The sequence below is a fragment of the Brienomyrus brachyistius genome, chromosome 23 (genome assembly GCF_023856365.1).
Source record: "Brienomyrus brachyistius isolate T26 chromosome 23, BBRACH_0.4, whole genome shotgun sequence".
In the NCBI taxonomy this organism is placed as follows: Eukaryota; Metazoa; Chordata; class Actinopteri; order Osteoglossiformes; family Mormyridae; genus Brienomyrus; species Brienomyrus brachyistius.
The window spans coordinates 19923163-19929849 of NC_064555.1; the positions used below are offsets into that span (position 1 = coordinate 19923163).

Here is a 6687-nt window from a genome sequence, read left to right on the forward strand (position 1 = left end):
GAAATACAATAATAGGGTAGACTTCCGGTTATGGCGGCCACCTGAGAAGATGTGTCTCACACTGCTCTGTCTTCCATCCATCCATTTTCCAAACCGCTTATCCTATTGGGTCGCGGGGGGTCCGGAGCCTATCCCGGAAGCAATGGGCACGAGGCAGGGAACAACCCAGGATGGGGGGGCCAGCCCATCTCAGGGCACACTCACACACCATTCACTCACACATTCACACCTATGGGCAATTTAGCGACTCCAATTAGCCTCAGCATGTTTTTGGACTGTGGGGGGAAACCGGAGTACCCGGAGGAAACCCCACGACGACATGGGGAGAACATGCAAACTCCGCACACATGTGACCCAGGCGGAGACTCGAACCCAGGTCCCAGAGGTGTGAGGCAACAGTGCTAACCACTGCACCACCATGCCGCCCCCCTGCTCTGTCTTAATTACTATAATTTGCTACGAAGAATACTGCCATTTGCAACAAAACGTGGTAGCATAGTGTTGATGTTAATAATATAATGTCGAAGTCTGGCAAAGTAAGTAAAGAAAATAGCAAAGCGACAAAGCAGCCGAAGTTAACTGTTTACCGCGTTTGCGGTGAGACACAGAAAGGTAACGAAGATATGGCGGAGGACGGGACCAGTGGTGAAGGAGTGAAGGCGGATGAAATATTAGCTGCCATAAACTCCATGAAAACTGAATTTTCATCCAGATTTGATGGAATTATGACGGCGATAGAAAGTATGAAGAAGGAAATGATCGACTGCAATGAACGAGTGTCGCAGGCGGAATTGAGGATATCAAACGCGGAGGACGGCGTTGCTCACTTGCAAGCTAAAGTAAGTAAGTTGGAGTCAAAAAACAAGTCTCTGGAGGATAAACTCGTGGACTTGGAAACCAGATCCCGCTTGAATAACTTAAGAATGGTGGGTCTTCCGGAAGGTGCCGAGGGACGAGATGCATGCTCCTTTTTGGAGAAGTGGATCCCAGAGGTGTTGGATGCTGTGACGTTACAGTCCTCAGGTATTATCGAAAGGGCGCACAGAATTGGACCCATGAAGGACTCCACGGCGCCGCCGAGGACGCTAATAATGAGGTTTCTGAACTACAAGGATAAACAGGTGGTCATCGCAGCTGCACGGGCTAAAAAAGACATTCGGTACAAGAACCGACAAATTCGGTTTTATGCTGACTTGGCCACTGGAATACACCAATTGAGGAAACAGTTTGACCCAATCCGCCAGGAACTGCGCGACTTGGGAATCCGACACGGAGTGGTTCACCCAGCCAGACTGTTGGTAACTTACAATGAACAGACCCGTAGCTTTAATACACCAATTGAAGCGCGGGAGTTTATCAAGAAAATTCAGGAGGACACTGGCGCGAGTTAAAATGAACGTAGAACATTGGCATAGTATAGCACTTTGAAAGTGTATTAGCGTTCAGAAGCCAGACTCTGGTACAAAAAAAATATATATATATTTTCAAATATACACGTTATGATTTGGCTATATCAGACATTATATTTAAGTTAATAATAAGAAATTTGTGGTATAGATTTAAAGTAAACGTGTTGCAGATGTTGCAGATGAATGTTATAAGATAGAGCAGCAGTGAGTGTTCAGTTAAAAGGATAACAAAGGGTGGTTTGACTGATCCTCACTAGGTGTGGAACAGTCTTTAGTGATACTGGAAGTCAGGGTGGTTTTAGGGGGGATCTCACGGGAGTGGGAAAGGTGTAGTTCATGTTCAATGTGTTGGATGTGGGTTCAAGCATCCAGGTTTGCCATGTTTCCCTGTATTTCTCTATTGCAAGGTAATCTATCTTTATCATTTCTTAGTATCTCTTAATTTTGTTTCTTGGAACTGCAGAGGTCTACAACAACTCAGAAAAGTTAAACAAGTCATGAATAAATTAAAGGAAATGGATTCCAAAATTGTGTTTTTACAAGAAACACACCTATTAGAAAAGGATGTTATAAAGATAAGGAGGAGATGGCAGGGTAGTGTATTCTCAGCATCATTCTCATCACAGGCCAGAGGAGTTATAACCCTTGTTCATGGTACAGTCCCATTTCAAGTGAAACAAGTACTCAAAGATAAGTTTGGGAGATATTTAATAATTCAAGGTTTTCTGTTATCAGAAAATTTAAATTTAGTAAACCTGTATGGCCCAAATACAGATGATCCTAAGTTTTTTGTAGATTTGTTTCTTACTCTTTCAACATTAGCAGGGTTATACATAATAGCAGGGGATTTCAACTGTACACTGGATCCCTGTATGGATAGATCCACAGGATTGGATCAGTCACATAATAAATCTAGAACAGCTATTCTTCGTTTAATCAGTGAATTTAGACTGTTGGATATTTGGAGAGAATTGAAACCACATGCTAAAGCTTATTCTTGCTACTCAAATGTATTTAAGACATTCTCGAATAGACTATTTTTTAATTTCTTCAGAATTACGATCTAAAATTCATAATAGCTTCTACGATAACATCGTGATCTCAGATCACGCCCCATGTTGTATAGAATATGTAGATAGAAAATTAACAAAAGACCTGGCTAAATGGCACTTTCAGCACAAATGGTTACAAGATGAAGAATTCGTGAAATATATAGAAAAACAGATAGAAGAGTTTTTTTAAATTAATACTACACAGACTTCTGCATGTACAAAATGGGAAGCATTTAAAGCTTTCCTCAGAGGACATATTATTAGTTACACAGGCTCAAAATCAAAAAAGGCACGTGAGGAGAGAATACAGTTGGAACATAAAATAAAGACTCTTCAGGAAAAAGTTTATGAGAGTAGTGATCCACAAATACAAAGTGAGTTACTAATTTTAAGGGCTGAATATGATAAACTGTCTGCATTCAGAGCCGCCTCCAGTCTTATGAGATTAAAACAATCTTTCTTTGAACAAGGAGATAAATCAGGTAAATTACTAGCATGGCAGATAAAACAATTGGAGGTAAAAACACCCATCACAACTGTTATAACAAATGGAGAGGTTGTAGTGGATCCTACAGAAATTAATGGTGCCTTTAGAGGTTACTATAAAGAATTATATGATGCAAAAAATGAGACTAATATGCTAAATTTAAATAGGTTTTTAGATGAACTATCCATATCTCATCTCCCAGATGAACATAAAGAAGACCTGGAGATGGAAATTAACAAAGAAGAAATAGGGAAGGCTATCGATAGTATGAAGTCAGGAAAAAGAGCAGGACCAGATGGTCTCCCAATAGATGTGTATAAAAAATTTAAAAATAAACTGCTAACTCCTCTTCTGGAAATGTTTCTGGAGGCATTTCAGGAAGGTAGTTTCCCACCCTCTATGAATAGTGCTCTAACTATCTTATTGCCAAAACCAGGTAAACCCTCTAACAAATGTGAAAATATGAGACCCATAAGTTTGTTAAATTCCGACCTTAAGATAATATGTAAACTTTTGGCAAAAAGGTTACAAAAATTATTGCCAAACATTATTAATAAAGATCAAAATGGATTTATAATGGGAAGACAGGGATTCCATAATGTAAGAAGGGTATTAAACATTATTCACACTAATAAAGAGATGTCAGATACAGCACTCCTATCATTAGATGCCGAAAAGGCCTTTGATAGGGTCGAATGGCCTTACCCTTTCAGTGTTTTAGAAAGATTTGGACTTGGAGATAGCTTCATAAAATGGGTTAAAGTAATATACAAAAATTCAACCGCAGAAATTTTGACTAATAGAAATATTTCAAAACCAATAAAAATTTATAAAGGTTGCCGACAGGGTTGCCCACTCTCTCCTTTGTTGTTTACGCTAGCAATTGAACCTCTTGCAATTGGAATACGTTCAAATCAGCAAATTTGTGGAATAACAATAGGACAGACAGAACACAGAATATCCTTGTATGCTGACGATGTCATTCTATTCATGTCAAAACTAAGTAAATCAGTTCCGGCTGTGCTGCAGCTAATTAAAACATTTGGTGATATCTCTGGTTATAGGGTAAACAACACAAAATCTTCTATATTACTGCTAAATTCAAATGAAAGAAGAAATCCAATTTTAGAGGTAACTCAGTTTAATGTTGTTGAGCAGTTTAAATACTTGGGAGTACAAATTTTGCCAAGATTGGAAAATATTGTTGATGCCAACTATGAACCTTTAATGGAAGAATTTAATGAATCAATAAATAGATGGATGCCACTACCAGTATCTGTAATTGGGAGAATTAATATTTTAAAAATGAACATACTACCCAAACTACTTTATTTATTTCAAAATATACCCTTACCGCCTCCTTCAGGTTTGTTTTCAAAAGTCAAAACCATGTTTGTCAGATTTATATGGAACAATAGGAAGGCAAGACTTCGTTTATCTTTGTTGTATTTACCATTTGACAGAGGAGGTTTAAAATGTCCAAATATATTGTGGTACTACTGGGCAGCACAACTGAGGTCTATTATGTTCTATTTTTCAGCAAATGAGTCTCCGCATTGGATAGAAATGGAATCTCATAATCTAACCCTACCTCTTCCCTCATATTTATATTCGGACACAGCAAAAAATTTACGGAAAAGAACTAAAAATTCAATTGTAAGACATATGTTAAAGATATGGTATGATGTACAAAATTATTTAAAAGACTCTCATTCGTTATCTCAATATAGTCCAATATGGGGGAATCAGTTCTTTGTACCAGGAAGAGCGGATGCAACGTTCAAACTGTTGGAATCGAAGGGACTTAAAATGATCCAAGATCTCTATTTGACGGACTCTGATATTATGTTGTCTTTTGAGGAGTTGAAGTTTAAATTTAATCTTAATAGGAAACATTTTTTCAAATACCTCCAGCTGAGAAGCTTCGTTAAAGTAAGTCAAGACAATGCTCTTAGTAGGCCTCCACTTTCATCTTTAGAAAAAATTATGATAAAGGATAATCTGAGAAAAGGTATTATATCTGAATTTTATGAATTGCTAACAGCTTACTCACCTGAGAATTCACAATATAAGTTGAATGCATGGAAGGAAGATTTGCAATTAGAAGTTTCAGAAGAAGATTGGAAAGAAGCTTGTACTAAAGTTCATACAATGTCTATAAACACACGGCTTAAACTTATACAGTATAAATGGGTAATGCGGATGTATGTAACACCGGTTGAATTAAACAGATATAATAAAGACATACCAGACATATGCACAAAATGTAAGGAAGTTAGAGGAAGTTTGTTTCACTGTATTTGGCAATGCAAAAATATTCAATTATTTTGGGAAGAGGTAAAAGTCATAATTGAAAAGATAATTTTAAAACAAATTGTACTGGACCCTAAGCTTTTTCTGCTGGGATTATACCCAGAGAAACATAATTATAGTAGAAGTGAACAAGCATTTATAGACCTCAGTGTGCTTTATGCCAAAAAATGTATAGCTCTGTTATGGACTAAGATGCACAGACCAAGTACTAATCAGTGGATAAGACAGATGTTGTCGAGTCTTCCATTAGAAAAGATAACGTACATATTAAAGGCCAAACAGTATGTATTTGAAAGTATATGGAGTCCTTTCATTAACTATATTAAAGATTTGGATTTAATGGATAAAGAAGTGGATGACTAATCTTTACGGACAAAAGCAGTTCCGACCTCATAGATTGATAAAATCTTTAACATATTTGTTTCATTTAGTACTCAGTAGGATTATAAAAGCCAACTTTGAATAGATTACCATGGGCTGAAACAGGAGTAACATTCTTGTTTAGTGTTGTTTTGTTTTTCTCTTTTCTCTTTTTTTTTTCTATCCCTCTAGAGTAAATGCAGCAATCTTATGTTTGTATGATATTTGGAAAACTGCACAATTGTAAAAGGCTGTATTTCAAAGTGTTTAAAAAATGAAAATAAAATAAAAAAATATTGTGGAAGAAATACAATAATAGAATAAAAAGTCTAAACTGAGTAAAAATAGAATGAACTAAAATAAAACCTCTGAAGTAAAAAAGTAATGTACAATATTGCACAATTGTATGGCAGAACAGCAGGAACTTAAAGTGATCAGCGCAGGTTGTAAGGGTAAGTGAGGGAGTGACATCAAGGCATGTTATTACAGAAACTCCCGTCTCTTTTACTTCCAAAAAACAAAACTTTATTAAGACTTTTCAACGTCGCCTTAGCTCACAGCTGCCACCATTCGGTCATCAACACAAACTTATTTACATATATACAGTTGACAATTGAGAAAGAAATGAAAAATGTAAACAGACTTCCATGTTTTTTATAAATGAAACATTTATTGTTTATAACACACTTTATTACAAATGATATTTTCTTAAATATTATACATATACAGAAGCTAAAACAAACAAAAACAGCTCTATATATTGTACAATTTGCACTATTACAAGACTGCCCTTTCTCCAATCTGCATCTTTCAGCCTGAAGTTATTCTCATTCACATCTAAATGTTTTGGGGTAGATAAAGACTTTTTATTATGCAAACTGGGTAATATGGGAAATCTGGGAAAGTTTTTCATCTTCAGCTGTATTATTCATGGGTTATATGCAGACATGAAATGGAGGTCTTGTTATAGTGCAAGAAAACAGAGGTAAACAGAATATTAACAATATTTAAACCCTTTCAATCAGACAGTTATAACCCTAATGCCAACTATAACAAACCTTAACCC

The 6687-nt window shown here is 36.4% G+C and overlaps 1 protein-coding gene across 3 annotated transcripts in view; it reads right to left on the reverse strand.

Annotated features, from left to right (window-relative positions):
• The window catches only part of LOC125719447 (speedy protein A-like), a 41785-nt gene that overhangs the window by 12936 nt on the left and 22162 nt on the right, over positions 1-6687 (reverse strand). The gene's annotated exons all lie outside the window — the stretch shown is intronic.